We start from the raw sequence: 17,204 nt of genomic DNA on the forward strand, positions 1-17,204 counted from the left end.
ACACGGCTCTTCTCTCAGCTTTGTCTCTACATACCTTCCATATTATTTATAACCACACAGTATTGACTGAGAAACATCAACAGACAGGGAGGTGTAACCAAGAAATTCGCACTTAACACAAGAGACTGACACAGAAAATAAATTTGTTCTTGTTTCTTAGTACCCAAAATTCTTCCGCTTACAACAGCTGTAACACTTGTTACCGAACGAAGTGGCGCAGTAGTTAGCACGGTGGATTCGCATTCGGCGGGGCGACGGTTCAAACCCGCGTGCAGCCATCCAGATTTAGGATTCCCGTGATTTCCCTAAAACACTACAGGCAAATGTTTCCTTTGAAAGGGCACGGCCAGTTTCCTTACCCATCCTTGACACAATCCGAGCTTGTCCTCCGTCTCTAATGACCTCGACGTCGACAGGAAATTAAACCCAATCTTTCTTCCTTCCTGCTAACCCTTGTTTTCTCCAGAGACCACGCATGGTCGAGAAGATATTTTGAACTCCAGCCCTTCCTTCCTTACTTTATCGTCATTGAAGAAGTACACTCTTGTTCAGAGGAAACGGAACACACTGAACAGCTAGAGATAGAACTTTCATATTCACAGGACATGTGCATTAGTATGTTCTGCAGAAACCATTAGCATTTCGGTCACCTCGGTCCAGCATGTGTCCTGTTGCCTAGAAGGCACTGAGTCTGCCATGGGCCTTGATAACTTATTCCATGCGTGACGGCATCGATACGTATTAGGCGCGAATGGCGTCCATGTTGCATCCACCTGGGACCAGGGCAGAAGGCTGACATTCTACGACATCAAGAAGGCACGTGTTCGTGTAGCAAAGTGTGGTCGCGCTTTGACTTGCTGAAAAATGGCGTCTGGGGCGTTGTGCAGAAAGCGTATGGCTAAGGGTCGCAGGATGTCATTCACGTAGGTCACACAGATCCTAATGCCTTGGACGCTACCGACTGTGATTTGTGGTTATACCCAATAGCCGTCCACACCATAAGGGCTTGAGATGGCGCCGTATGTCTTTTTTTTTTGTTTTTTCTTTGGTCATCAGTCTACTGACTGGTTTGATGCGGCCCGCCACGAATTCCTTTCCTGTGCTAACCTCTTCATCTCAGAGTAGCACTTGCAACCTACGTCCTCAATTATTTGCTTGACGTATTCCAATCTCTGTCTTCCTCTACAGTTTTTGCCCTCTACAGCTCCCTCTAGTACCATGGAAGTCATTTCCTCATGTCTTAGCAGATGTCCTATCATCCTGTCCCTTCTGCTTATCAGAGTTTTCCACATATTCCTTTCCTCTCCGATTCTGCGTAGAACCTCCTCATTCCTTACCTTATCAGTCCACCTAATTTTCAACATTCGTCTATAGCACCACATCTCAAATGCTTCGATTCTCTTCTGTTCCGGTTTTCCCACAGTCCATGTTTCACTGTCATACAATGCTGTACTCCAGACGCACATCCTCAGAAATTTCTTCCTCAAATTAAGGCCGGTATTTGATATTAGTAGACTTCTCTTGGCCGGAAATGCCTTTCTTGCCATAGCGAGTCTGCTTTTGATGTCCTCCTTGCTCCGTCCGTCATTGGTTATTTTACTGCCTAGGTAGCAGAATTCCTTAACTTCATTGACTTCGTGACCATCAATCCTGATGTTAAGTTTCTCGCTGTTCTCATTTCTACTACATCTCATTACCTTCGTCTTTCTCCGATTTACTCTCAAACCCGATACTCATTAGGCTGTTCATTCCGTTCAGCAGATCATTTAATTCTTCTTCACTTTCACTCAGGATAGCAATGTCATCAGCGAATCGTATCATCGATATCCTTTCACCTTGTATTTTAATTCCACTCCTGAACCTTTCTTTTATTTCCATCATTGCTTCCTCGATGTACAGATTGAAGAGTAGGGGCGAAGGGCTACAGCCTTGTCTTACACTCTTCTTAATACGAGCTCTTCGTTCCTGATCGTCCACTCTTACAGGGTGTTTCAAAAATGACCAGTATATTTGAAACGGCAATAAAAACTAAACGAGCAGCGATAGAAATACACCGTTTGTTGCAATATGCTTGGGACAACAGTACATTTTCAGGCAGACAAACTTTCGAAATTACAGTAGTTACAATTTTCAACAACAGATGGCGCTGCGGTCTAGGATACTCTATAGTACGATATTTTCCACATATCCACCGTGCGTAGCAATAATATGGCGTAGTCTCTGAATGAAATTACCCGAAACCTTTGACAACGTGTCTGGCGGAATGGCTTCACATGCAGATGAGATGTACTGCTTCAGCTGTTCAATTGTTTCTGGATTCTGGCGGTACACCTGGTCTTTCAAGTGTCCCCACAGAAAGAAGTCACAGGGGTTCATGTCTGGCGAATAGGGAGGCCAATCCACGCCGCCTCCTGTATGTTTCGGATAGCCCAAAGCAATCACACGATCATCGAAATATTCATTCAGGAAATTAAAGACGTTGACCGTGCGATGTGGCCGGGCACCATCTTGCATAAACCACGAGGTGTTCGCAGTGTCGTCTAAGGCAGTTTGTACCGCCACAAATTCACGAAGAATGTCCAGATAGCGTGATGCAGTAATCGTTTCGGATCTGAAAAATGGGCCAGTGATTCCTTTGGAAGAAATGGCAGCCCAGACCAGTACTTTTTGAGGATGCAGGCACGATGGGACTGCAACATGGGGCTTTTCGGTTCCCCATATGCGCCAGTTCTGTTTATTGACGAAGCCGTCCAGGTAAAAATATGCTTCATCAGTAAACCAAATGCTGCCCACATGCATATCGCCGTCATCAATCCTGTGCGCTATATCGTTAGCCAATGTCTCTCGTGCAGCAATGGTAGCGGCGCTGAGGGGTTGCGGCGTTTGAATTTTGTATGGATAGAGGTGTAAACTCTGGCGCATGAGACGATACGTGTATGTTGGCGTCATTTGGACCGCAGCTGCAACCTGGCGAACGGAAACCCGAGGCCGCTGTTGGATCACCTGCTGCACTAGCTGCGCGTTGCCCTCTGTGGTTGCCGTATGCGGTCGCCCTACCTTTCCAGCATGTTCATCCGTCACGTTCCCAGTCCATTGAAATTTTTCAAACAGATCCTTTATTGTATCGCTTTTCGGTCCTTTGGTTACATTAAACCTCCGTTGAAAACTTCGTCTTGTTGCAACAACACTGTGTTCTAGGCGGTGGAATTCCAACACCAGAAAAATCATCTGTTCTAAGGAATAAACCATGTTGTCTACAGCACACTCGCACATTGTCAATAGCACACGCTTACAGCAGAAAGACGACATACAGAATGGCGCACCCACAGACTGCGTTGTCTTCTATATCTTTCACATCACTTGCAGCGCCATCTGTTGTTGAAAAGTGTAACTACTGTAATTTCGAAAGTTTGTCTGCCTGAAAATGTACTGTTGTCCCAAGCATATTGCAACAAACGGTGTATTTCTATCGCTGCTCGTTTAGTTTTTATTGCCGTTTCAAATATACCGGTTATTTTTGAAACACTCTGTATTATTCCCTCTTGGTTGCTGTACATATTGTATATGACCCGTCTCTCCCTATAGCTTACCCCTACTTTTTTCAGAATCTCGAACAGCTTGAACCATTTTATATTGTCGAACGCTTTTTCCAGGTCAACAAATCCTATGAAAGTGTCTTGATTTTTCTTTAGCCTTGTTTCCATTATTAGCCGTAACGTCATAATTGCCTCTCTCGTCCCTTTACTTTTCCTAAAGCCAAACAGATCGTCACCTAGCGCATTTTCAATTTTCTTTTCCATTTTTCTGTATATTATTCTTGTAAGCAGCTTCGATGCATGAGCTGTTAAGCTGATTGTGCGATAATTCTCGCACTTGTCAGCTCTTGCCGTCTTCGGAATTGTGTGGATGATGCTTTTCCGAAAGTCAGATGGCATATCGCCAGACTCATATATTCTACACATCAACGTGAATAGTCGTTTTGTTGCCACTTCCCCCAATGATTTTAGAAATTCTGATGGAGTGTTATCTATCCCTTCTGACTTATTTGACCGTAAGTCCTCCAAAGCTCTTTTAAATTCCGATTCTAATACTGGATTCCCTATCTCTTCTAAACCGACTCCTGTTTCTTCTTCTATCACATCGGACAAATCTTCACCCTCATAGAGGCTTTCAATGTATTCTTTCCACCTATCTGCTCTCTCCTCTGCATTTAACAGTGGAATTCCCGTTGCACTCTTAATGTTACCACCGTTGCTTTTAATGTCACCAAAGGTTATTTTGACTTTCCTGTATGCTGAGTCTGTCCTTCCGACAATCATATCTTTTTCGATGTCTTCACATTTTTCCTGCAGCCATTTCGTCTTAGCTTCCCTGCACTTCCTATTTATTTCATTCCTCAGCGACTTGTATTTCTATATTCCTGATATTCCCGGAACATGTTTGTACTTCCTCCTTTCATCAATCAACTGAAGTATTTCTTCTGTTACCCATGGTTTCCTCGCAGCTACCTTCTTTGTACCTATGTTTTCCTTCCCAACTTCTGTGATGGCCCTTTTTAGAGATGTCCATTCCTCTTCAACTGTACTGCCTACTGCGCTGTTCCTTATTGCTGTATCTATAGCGTTAGAGAACCTCAAATGTATCTCGTCATTCCTTAGTACTTCCGTATCCCACTTCTTTGCGTATTGATTCTTCCTGACTAATGTCTTTAACTTCAGCCTACTCTTCATCACTACTATATTGTGATCTGAGTCTATATCTGCTCCTGGGTACGCCTTACAATCCAGTATCTGATTTCGGAATCTCTGCCTGACCATGATGTAATCTAATTGAAATCTTCCCGTATCTCCCGGCCTTTTCCAAGTGTACCTCCTCCTCTTGTGATTCTTGAACAGGGTATTCGCTATTACTAGCTGAAACTTGTTACAGAACTCAATTAGTCTTTCTCCTCTTTCATTCCTTGTCTCAAGCCCATATTCTCCTGTAAACTTTTCTTCTACTCCTTCCCCTACAACTGCATTCCAGTCGCCCATGGCTATTAGATTTTCGTCCCCCTTTACATACTGCATTACCCTTTCAATATCCTCATACACTTTCTCTATCTGTTCATCTTCAGCTTGCGACGTCGGCATGTATACCTGAACTATCGTTGTCGGTGTTGGTCTGCTGTCGATTCTGATTAGAACAACTCGGTCGCTGAACTGTTCACAGTAACACACCCTCTGCCCTACCTTCCTATTCATAACGACTCCTACACCTGTTATACCATTTTCTGCTGCTGTTTATATTACCCGATACTCATCTGACCAGAAATCCTTGTCTTCCTTCCACTTCACTTCACTGACCCCTACTATATCTAGATTGAGCCTTTGATTTTCCCTTTTCAGATTTTCTAGTTTCCCTACCACGTTCAAGCTTCTGACATTCCGCGCCCCGACTCGTAGAACGTTATCCTTTCGTTGATTATTCAATATTTTTCTCATGGTAACCTCCCCCTTGGCAGTCCCCTCCCGGAGATCCGAATGGGGGACTATTGCGGAATCTTTTGCCAATGGAGAGATCATCATGACACTTCTTCAATTACAGGCCACATGTCCTGTGGATACACGTTACGTGTCTTTAATGCAGTGGTTTCCATTGCCTTCTGCATCCTCATGTCGATCATTGCTGATTCTTCCGCTTTAGGGGCAACTTCCCACCCCTAGGACAAGAGAGTGCCCTGAACCTCTATGCGCTCCTCCGCCCTCTTTGACAAGGCCGTTGGCAGAATGAGGCTGACTTCTCATGCCGGAAGTCTTCGGCCGCCAATGCTGATTATTTATCAAAATTTAGGCAGTGGCGGGGATCGAACCCGGGACCGAAGACGTTTTGATTATGAATCAAAGACGCTACCCGTAGACGACGGGTCTTATGTGAATGAAGTCACTGTGATGCAGCTCCCCCTGGCAGTGGCAAACCAAAATGCGGTCATTATTTTCAGACAAACAGAACATGGATTCGTCCGTAAACGTTTTCTGATGTTATTCCTATCCCCAGTGTCGCCGTTCCATACACCATTGCCGTCTAGCATGTTTCTGCATATTCGTCAAATATAGGTGGAGAAATGGTCGACGCGCACATAACCCATGCCGTAATAAACGGCGACAGACTGTCTCCCCTGATAGTGTGTACGATGTGTTACACTGTTCCACTGTTGCGCCAGAGCCGAGGAAGAGACATCTGTCCTGCAAAACCATTCAGATGAGGTGTCGATCTTCTCGGGGAGGGTGGGGGGGGGGGGGGGGGGATGGTCTGGGTGGTGCGACCTGACCCATCTTCGGCTTTCCGTGAGCGATTCTCCACACACCCGTTGCACTGCCGAAACACTTCATCCCACACGAGCAGCAGCTTACCGGATGGATGCATCTCATTCTCTCAGGCCAATAATGCGCCCTCTTTCAAATTCACTGATTTTACTGTATTGTTCGCGCATACGCCTGCACGTCGGCTCAAGTCACACTGATCCATTACCTTCAGTTTATAGCAACAGCGAGAGCCGAAGCACATTTTACCAGTAGGTGGTGTTGCACCGCGTTGTCGATGTTGACCTTGAACTCACGGGCGACATGGTTCAAATGCTAATCATTTCTGCGGAGCATACTAATGTACATGTCCTGTGAATATAGACGTCCTATCTCTGGTCGTTCAAAACGTTCTGTTTTTTCTCATCAGTGTATTTAGACATCAAATGGTCCATTTGAAAATAACTGAGACTTCACACAGATCTTCACCTGTGTAAAGAAACAAATTTGGCCTTTCTTTAGTTTGTAAATTAAGGTTTTTAATGAAGACCAAAAAGAAAATTTGATTTAAACGCAATGAGGTTCCTCTCATGTGCAACATCGGCGGTCGTAGACGTTGAATGTATTTTATTCGTAAGGCGTCAGTTTAGTTTAGATATCTGTATGTTTCATGGGTCATAACTGCAAGCCACCGTTATAATATGGCACAAGTCAGATTTACAATAATGGTAAAGTTTCTCAGCGAAAAATGTATCAACATGCTCATCATTTGCGTGTATGCATTAAAATACATTTTTAAAGTTTTGCCTGCTGTTGCACCGCAACTAATTTACTTGGCAGGGCTAAATAAAATAATAACTCCGCCACGGGTAGCCCAAGAACTTCACGGAAGCGGGTTCGACTTGGGCTGGCCAGCCACTTGCATCAATAGCGGCATTTGCTCAGGGAACCTACGCCACTTAACGAGTCTGCATGGATCAACTAGTGGCGACCACTGTTCAGTGGCGCTGTTAGCTGCAGCCCTGCTGTTCATGATGAGTCCGATGCTGCAAACTTAGTGCCCTCCAACAAATGCGAAATAATCTTGGTCTGACAGATCCTCAGTTTTGTTTCCCAATTTTCTATCATTTTTGTCAATATCTGTGAGCATGCACGATTTAGTTGGCTGAGAAATACTTCTCGCACTTTTGTGCCCTTGCTGTCTTTGGGAACCTGCAGAAGACTTTCACCAGAAAGTCAGATGGTAGGTCTTCAGATTTATAGATTTATCACACCAACTTGAATAGTTCCTTGGTTGCCACATGTCCCAATGATTTCAAAAAGTCGTTAAGTCTTCCAAAGGTCTATTAAACAGAGACTTCAATACTGTGCGACGGCATCTGATGCTCACTGCTAGTGTAGTTATTTCTCTGAACAGACCGGTTGCGTCTTTACCTGTGGCTACTCATGCTTCAGCTAGATTTGCGATTTAATAAAATACCCAGAAATATAAAATAAAAAGTGACTGACTAGTTCAATATAAGAATTCTCTTCTAACGTGTGTAATTCATTTAGATGACAGATAAATATGTTGTATAATATTAAGAAAGGACATTCCAAATAAATAGGAAGTGATCCTACGTTATTCAGTTAAACTCCAGACAGAAAATACCTTTATTAGATGCAGTGAAGTTATATTCAGAGCATTACGAGAATGGTAGCAACATTTCCAAACTAAACTGCATTAAAACATACGCAAAAACGAAGTCCATTCCATAATCGCAACACTCGAAATATTGCAAATTGTAAATTTGTGGTAAGATCTTATGAGACCAAACTACCTAGGTCATCGGTCCTTAAGCTTACACACTACTTAATGTAAATTTAACGTACGCTATGGACAACACACACGCACACACCCATGCCCGAGGGAGGACTCGAACCTCCGATGGGGGAAGCCGCGCGGACCGCGACAAGGCGCGAGGAAGAACTGCTAAGGTAGTGTCCCTCAGGAATTATGAGAGATGGCAACACAGACGTTCCATCCAGATTTTTTGTTTTTAGCTGCTTACGATTCTTGAAAACAGTGAACTGTAAACTTAAGTCTCAAGTTACGCACCGAAAACGGCTGTTAGAGTTATTTTCTACTGCATACGACTTGTATGCGCTAACGTAAAATTCGTCACAACGGGATCAGTTTGGTAAGTACTATTATAAACACTATTCATTCGATGTAACTATATTATGTTACCGACTTTTTTTGTATGTTTCGTAAGTAAAACTGCTGAAACAGTAGACGTGACTTTTTATCGTTTAGTTCGTGTCGGCCATTACTGGTCATTTCATTTTAAGTGATTTGCATTTTTCTTATATTTCTATAGAACCTAAATGAGGCTGGGAGCACTAAGTAAATAGTTGTGAAGGCAAGTAGGATCCAGATGCCATAAACCCTGTTGTTGTTGAGGGAATTACCAGGTGATCTTTCGATGTAGAAACTGCAGATATCTACAGAGTAGCTACCAGCACTTCAACTGGTAGTGTTTTTTCTGCAAAACGTGGTAAGGAGATTGAATTTACTGCTGCACTTGTCTGCATCAAGCCGGAGTTTACTGCGGGATTCGAAGATGCTTTGCTGGGTCATGTAAAAGATCTGAAATTAACTTCACAACTTGCTAAGTAATTGGAGACAGAATACCAGCCCAGTCAGGAGAAAAAAAAAAAACAGTCGGTAGACACTCATATTAAGCTTTCACGAAGAGATGCCATAATCTTTCCCACAAGGCTACTCATCTTCAATTTTCTTCATACTTACAGAATCTGACAGTCAATGCCCTGATACCAGCTTCCTGAAGCAGTACAATTTATTAAAAAATGAGAAATAAATAAGAAAGACTCGAAAATTCGCACAGTTAAATACAAAACATTTAATTTATCCTTAAAAAAATTCCATGTAAGTTTTAAAGTAGAAAAGTCCTTGGATTGTAGTAACTTATATTCTATCATTTAAATGATGTACTTAACATCAAATGTAAATGTTTATTATGAAATACGAAATCATAACTTTTAATAAAAATAATATATTTTATATAACATTACTAATCACAGGTAAAAAAGTCAAAAGCGGTCTAAGGCGCTGCAGTCATGGACTGTGCGGCTGATCCCGGCGGAGGTTCGAGTCTCCCTCGGGCATGGGTGTGTGTATGTTTGTCCTTAGGATAATTTAGGTCAAGTAGTGTGTAAGCTTAGGGACTGATGACCTTAGCAGTTAAGTCCCATGAGATTTCACACACATTAAAAAAAAAGGTTAAAAGTTGATAGACACATGTGACACGCCTTAAAGTTAAATTAAAAAAAAATCATTAATGCCATTCAAACTCTATAAAAAAAGTATTCCTGTTTTCTACTTATTTTTGTGCCGAATGTTAATTTATCTTGAATACTCGCATTTTCATACAGTTAGCACTCAGAAATAAAAAAGGCGTTATTTTTATTAAAAATTTTAAGTCATTTTTGTTTTAAATTTTCATTTGGTAACAAATATAGGAAACAAATAAAACCAAAAAATGGTCATTAACGAGATCTGAATCAGGGCTTTCGCATTTCCATGAATGAAATGCTACACAATTTTTATTTGGCGGACCTTAAAACTCCTTGTCACAGTTCCAGAATGAACCAACGTCAAGGGAGCTATTAGGTTAACAAGATAGAAGTAAACGAATTCTTCGAGAGCCCTATCCCCCGAGGTTTCCCTAAATAACTCAAAGGTATATTCCTGGACTGTATCCTTGAGAGTGATCCTGTCGGTTTCCTTCCACCAACAGTAGTGCCTGCTCCGTCTCTAATGACCTGGTTTTCGACAGATCGTTAAACCCTAATATTCCCGTTTGCAATCTGTTGTAATTGCCATAGCCCAAGACGTACCCAGATGATCCTCCGCTACTGGTAGAAATGTCAAAACTGCGCCTCCGTCCCACATCACCGCTCCCCCCCCCCCCCCCCCCCTTTCTCCCCTGTAAGTCTGCCTACCTGAAATTAAAGGGTCAAGGGAAAAATCCACGTACGTCATTTCTTTTTCGAAATGGAGTTATTGCTACCACTTGTTCATACTGATGATAGGCAACAATTGAGGGGCTAAAAAAAAATCAAGCGAGTTCAGAGATATTAGCATTCAAATTTTTGATGGTAGGGGAAAGAACTAGGTAAGTCAATTTTTCAGGAGAAAGAAGCAGATGTCATTCAGTCGGCCACGAGAGGGTAGAATAAACACAGTCCTGAAATGTATTCGCAGTTGCGAATATGAACCATCTCTAGCTGTATAATGGATTGACGACAAGGGAAATTTGTGCCGGACTCTCATTCGAACCCGAATTTCCCGCTTTATGCGAGCTGTCGCCTTAACTGCTTCGGCTATCCGACTTAGAAATAAAAATAAAAGTCTCCCCTGTACGGGAATAACATTAATGGCATGTACGAGTACAGGTGTGAAATATGGATCATGAGCGGAAGATTGGGTCTGGCTGCAGTCACGTTCGGATTCCGAAGAAGTTAAGGTGACCGCTCGCGTAGAGCGGGAAATCACGGTCGAGTCCCTGTCCGGCACAAATTTCCATTGTCATTCCATTACACAGCTGGAGGTGGTTCACATTCGCAAATGCGAATGAATTTCATGTCTTTCATAGCAGCTGTAGGCGACGCAGTGCCTGTTCCTTCAGACACCCATTCATGTCTGTAGGAACATTGCATTGTATTTCTTCACAGCGCCGTCACTGCAGTTTCGTGAACACAGTTTAAGGGGTTCACCACTCTGCTGGATCAAATGTAATTCCGAAGTATTGCTCACACGCTGCCTGCGACAGAAAATATCTTAGCAAAGTCAGTTTTTCTAATAATTCAGATCTCAGACAAATGTTGTCCAGTATCAGTAGATAGGCCAGCATTGCACTAAGCTGTGCCATTTACTAGCAGATATAAACAGCGTTATCCGGCGACACCATCATGAGGTAAGAATTTTTCAGACTGATTTCGCAGGGCCAAGGCGTAGCGCTTCTTACGTCAAAATTTATCAGTTTTCATGAGTTAATATATTAACAAAAAAAAATTATAATTTTTTTGTATTTTTATACGGGCAGGTTATAAAAAGTCTGACGTAATCTCTCCCTCCAATAAATAGGAGGAAAGAAAGAAAAAAAAGAGGTGGCTATCTGCATATACTCCGCAAAAAAATGTATACCCTCTGTTGTGTCTAGACAAGACAGCCTAGACACAATGAGAGGAAGCCGAAAGGCACGCGCTAAGCTAAAGCAGGATGGCGTGAGGTCTGAAACAGGATACGTAATGAATGCTATAAAGAAAAGTACGTAGCTTCTGGAATACTTTAATCCATCCTTGGTACATCGCTATTGACGATATAAGTGAGACTCCATAGATACATGCAATGTTACTAATGGCGCCTTGCTAGGTCGTAGCCATTGACTTAGCTGAAGGCTATTCTAACTATCTGCTCGGCAAAGGAGCGAGGCTTCGTCAGTGTAGTCGCTAGCTACGTCGTCCGTACAACTGGGGCGAGTGCTAGTCCGTATCTCGAGACCTGCCTTGTGGTGGCGCTCGGTCTGCGATCACACAGTGTCGACACGCGGGTCCGACATGTACTAATGGACCGCGGCCGATTTAAAACTACCACCTAGCAAGTGTGATGTCTGGCGGTGACACCACACCCTCCAAATACAGAAACCAATGACGTGTGCTTTAAGTGGCAAATTTGGATGTATTTGTTCAGTATCTATGTTCTCCAAACAGGCGAATCCCTTTTTAATATTTATCCTGAATGCATTGTGAAAATGGACGCAAATGAAGTGATTTCATTCCATTTTCACTTCGTCACTCATGGCTTGGATGCGGACACTGAAGAGCGCAATACAGGGCGTCCCAGGACGACTGGTCAATATTAAGGGATATGATAAGAGCAACCATTTGCGGCAAAATGCTTACCTTAAGAGTTACGAGCACTTATTCAGTAGAAGAGATGTGTTTCACACAACGAGAATTAATACGTGCTCAAAACTATTCAGGTACACCCTTTACAGCTTATGATTGTTAACTGGTCACTTTTTTCTTGCTTCGCCCCATAGTATCATCGCATAAATACAGAAAACAAAAAGTTTGATGTAGAAGAGATTTCTTTCACACCATGGAAGATGAAGTCTCACAGCTCTTAAGGTATGAATTTTAGAACCCACTGTTACTAGACTTGCTTGCTTCGAGCGATCGTCCCTGTTATATCCCTGAATACTGATCATTCCTCCTGGGACATACTGGATATTTTGTGATATTGCTGACGGTCAAAATGAAAACTTTACTCTCCACCTCCCTCATCTGCATGTAACTCTCAATCAAATCAGTGACTTGAAGACGATAAAAATTCCATTTCTTGCCCCTGCCCATTTGTACTTAGAGCGTGATAAAAATTTTAGATTACGAACGCAAGGGCACTTATGGTGACAGCTGAAGATTTCAAGGAAATGATTTCTAGATGAAAACCGTCTTCTCTGTCGGTGTTCAGTTTTAATCAAGAAATGGAAAACTCTGTTGGATACAATGTACGCTGCAAAATGCCCTTTCAGAACTGAGCTTGTTAAGATTATGTCCTCTGAATGAAGAGACTGCTGTACGCTCAAATATCAAACGACCAATCACGGAAGAATGCAAACTGGCTTCATAAGGTCACTGTAACAATGTCAGCCAATGGGTAGACTGTTTGAACTGCCCATGTCTGCTTATAAACGTATATTTATCTTCGGACGCCTTTCTGTCTACTGCACAATAGCTCTGCAGTTATTTTCTATTCGTTGTAATCTAATTCGAACGATTCCGTTCTTCATTAGAGGTCTCCTTCCAGTTTCCGGGTTAAAATATAAAAGATTTCAAAGCCTGATTTAGTTTTCCCGTCCTGGTGCTGTGAAAAAGTTCATTAGTCAGCTCCCCTGCCCCTCCCCCCGCCCCTCCACCACTGACGCTAAATATACCCGATATGAATACTATTACTGTATTACCGCAACTAGAAATTCACTAATGTTGGTCGTGACTACTGTGATATTACTACGTCTGTTTTGTATGACTTACCTGTTTCTTTCCCCTTAAACAGAGAAGTTACATTGCAGTTTGGGAAATTAGTTAATTCGGGGGGAGGGTAACGCTCAGACTACCAATAAAACTAGTTACAATTAGCTTCTGAAACAAAACTATTGTGTGTTCTTATATATTGATGTAATCACTGTTCAAGCATCAAAACCGCTTTTTGTCGAATTTCATAAAAATTAACTAACCTGGTTTTTTCACTGACTCTTAAACTTTTTTATTTCTATGAAGATTTAGAAAATTTTATAATTTTGTAAGTGGCTTTAATAAAGACGAAGCATTATTGAATAACATTACTTCAGTGAATTACATTGATGTATCATTGTAATAAATACGCTTCAAATAGTATAAATTTTTTAAGAAAAGTAAAACAGAGTGGCTGCTACTATAAACTGGATACAGTATACTGTACAATAATTAACAAATTTCATTTGTTCCTTGTAATCTATTTATAGTACCTAAAATTTCAGCTAGAAATTAAAGTAAAAAATGCTGTAACCGCGAGTTGAGAAAATGCCCGTTTCCAGGAATTTAGTTTTGTTATAATTTTATTCAACACACCACTGAATACAGGTTTAATGAGCAATGCAGCAGATGACCAGTGGTAGAGCATACATTTGCTCACATGAGGGCTCAACTAAGATGAAGTCAATAGAGCTGTGTATGGGGAAAACGATAAAGAACCGCGCTTATCTTACTAGTCAGCCACAAAAGGTTTAATGTTCCAATATTTCTTATTTTCACAGCAGTTGTACTAATCAAAATCTAGGAGCAGCAAAAGTGCTGGCAAGTAAATTGTATTGTACCTTCATCTTTCTTGCTTCCGTTCTCGATCGCAGTGTCTCGCTCCTGTCGATTGGCAGAAATAGGAAGCTTTCGGTCACATTGCATAATGTTTACTATAGCAGCCGCTCGTCAGCTTGAAAGATCCTACAACAACGTAGTGAAATAGTTGGTAATGAAAAAGCTATGTAGGCGGCAGTTGCGTGAACTAAGTGCACGGTTAGCGCATAAACGGAGTGCGCCCTACTGAAACTCCGGCCGCTGTGGCCGAGCGGTTCTAGGCGCTTCAGTTCGGAACCGCGCTGCTGCTACGGACGCAGGTTCTAATCCTGCCTCGGGCATGGATGTGTGTGATGTTTTTAGGTTAGTTAGGTTCAAGTCTAAGGGACTGATGACCTTAGATGTTAAGTCCCATAGTGCTTTGAGCCATTGGAACCATTTCTGAACCTACCGAAACTATGGTTCGGTAGTTTTGGTACAGCACATAAATGACGTGGTTAATGGTTGGGTGGACGGTAGCATTGGTAGCACTGGTAGGAAAAGAAACTTAAATGAAAGTATGACAGAGAGTCTTGGAGCCGACGATTTCTCTTTCTTTGTTTGTTTTACACGTAAACAGAGCTGCATATCGTTCAGATTTAGTCGATTCTGTATTTTATTTCCTTACAAAACGTAAATTGCATTTTATAAGTAAGAGAAATTAGTTGATCGCGTAACTCCTGAGCCTTTATGTAACCAAGGTAATTACTTTTGATGCAAGTACAGTTTGAATGCAAAAATATAAAAATCTCTGTAATTATTGTTATTTTGTACTCAGTGGAATGTTCATCACTATCAAAGCAAGAGTTCCGTGTAGTTACTGATAAGTGCGAAAGTTCTTTATGACTAACAGAGACATGTTTCACATAAAATCGACGAAGTATTGAAGTTATGTTTCATAAGTTTCCGTCTTTTTTAAATTTTTTCCCTCAGGAATTGCTTTTTCTAAACGTAGATGATAAATCTGCATTGCTTTTATTTTTGTTACAACGTACCTCTGTTTCACGTTACAAGTCAAGTCTTTGAATAAAACATGAATTAAACACTGACAGCTTAAATTCTGCTATAAATATAGTTTATTTTTAAGTAACAGCCAGGAAAATACTATGTAGAGCGAAATGGTTCCGTCAATTTCTAGACGGTTCACAGCTTCCCGTTTCTTGGGAATCTACTAACACACAGATAGCATTCGCATACAAAGTAATCGAAGTGAGGCAACGACTGACAGGAATGCAACACACCTAATGTAAGGGTGACGTGGGTAGGATCAAATCAAAATGGTTCAAATGGCTCTGAGCACTATGGGACTCAACATCTTAGGTCATAAGTCCCCTAGAACTTAGAACTACTTAAACCTAACTAACCTAAGGACATCACACACACCCATGCCCGAGGCAGGATTCGAACCTGCGACCGTAGCAGCCTCGCGGTTCCGGACTGCAGCGCCAGAACCGCATGGTCACCGCGGCCGGCGGGTAGGATCTTAACCGGCCTAGTCTACTGGGCAAACTACCGTATTCTACGCTTACTTATGATAGTCTTCAGTAGCATACCATAGCTTTACAACTCTATAGACATTACCTGTCCTAAACTTCATGTACTCACTTCTGAATGGAAGCGAACACGAAAGAAGGCACTTTTCCAAACAGGTCGCCAGTGTTCGCCACTCGCTTCTATCTCTGCGAAAGTGTTGACTCTAGAGGGAACGGAAGAGAACGCATGATACAGAGCACGGGATATGAACGCTGCGTTATGGTTTTTCGGCGCTAATGATTGGCACACAGGATACAACACTGTTCAGTTAGACATGACTCAATACTTCTGTATTCAGAGAGAATTCGCTGGAAAGTGCATTTGACGAAGTAAGAAAAATTACGTAGGGAAGAGGGAATTTGTGTGTTCCCATTTGTACGTAAACGTGAAACACGTGGATGTACTGCACTTATCATTGAATTGCATTTCCATGTTTCCTTAGCAAAAGCACAAAACATAGCATATACGTCGGCTGACGACTTCTGCTAGTTTCTGATTACCTTACATGAGGAAATTTGAAAACTGAACACTAATGGCCGACGACTAACACAACCTGAAGAGGGCTAACATCTATACTTTGGTTGTTGGCAACCAGAGATATCTGAGTTAGTAAATTTTTAGCACATTTCTCATGGAGGGTATCTGTGGTCTGGATAAATTATTTAAAATTGAACTAATAAGTGTCTGTACCACAATAAAATATTTGTTATTGTTAATGGGTTTCGATCAAAATATGGCCATCTTCATACGATATGACACCATAATAGCAGGCAGTGGCGGTGAACGTAGCGGGTACAGTGGATCCAGCTGACATTGTGGATCCACGATACCTACTCCATTCTCCGCTACTGCTTGCCCTAATATCAACATACGGTCTGAAGATGGTCACATTTTCACCGGAACCGTTTACCATTGCCATTAAATATTTTATTGCGGTCGAGACTGTTTTAATTCAATTTTTGAAAAGTTACGTAAATTTCAGTAGTTACAATATATCAGATAGCTTCTGATATCTGCAGTGACATGCGAAACACTTCAGGGATTTTATTTAAGTACGTGTACTAAAGATAATGCCGATAAAATTTTATTACTGAAATGTGAAATGAGCATGCGTCGTCTCACATTGGCTACTCCATAAAAGCTTCTACATAGTTTGTTGTAGGGCAGATAATGTGATCCCGGGTAAACTGCTTTTGTCATTAAAAATTTCTAATATAACAGTGATAAATCAGCCATGTAATTACAGATAGCAACGAGAATGACCAGATCTTTCGTATACGAGTGCTATTCGGAAAGTAAGGAACGATAGGGCGCGAAATGGAAACCACAGTGAAAATCAAAACTGTTTTATTTGCAACGGGTAGCTACACTTTCCAGCTACTTCTGTACATAGTCGCTGCTCAGACGTAGACATTTGTCGTTGTATTGTATCAACTTTTCAGTTCCCTCGTTATA

The sequence above is a fragment of the Schistocerca americana genome, chromosome 6 (genome assembly GCF_021461395.2).
Source record: "Schistocerca americana isolate TAMUIC-IGC-003095 chromosome 6, iqSchAmer2.1, whole genome shotgun sequence".
In the NCBI taxonomy this organism is placed as follows: Eukaryota; Metazoa; Arthropoda; class Insecta; order Orthoptera; family Acrididae; genus Schistocerca; species Schistocerca americana.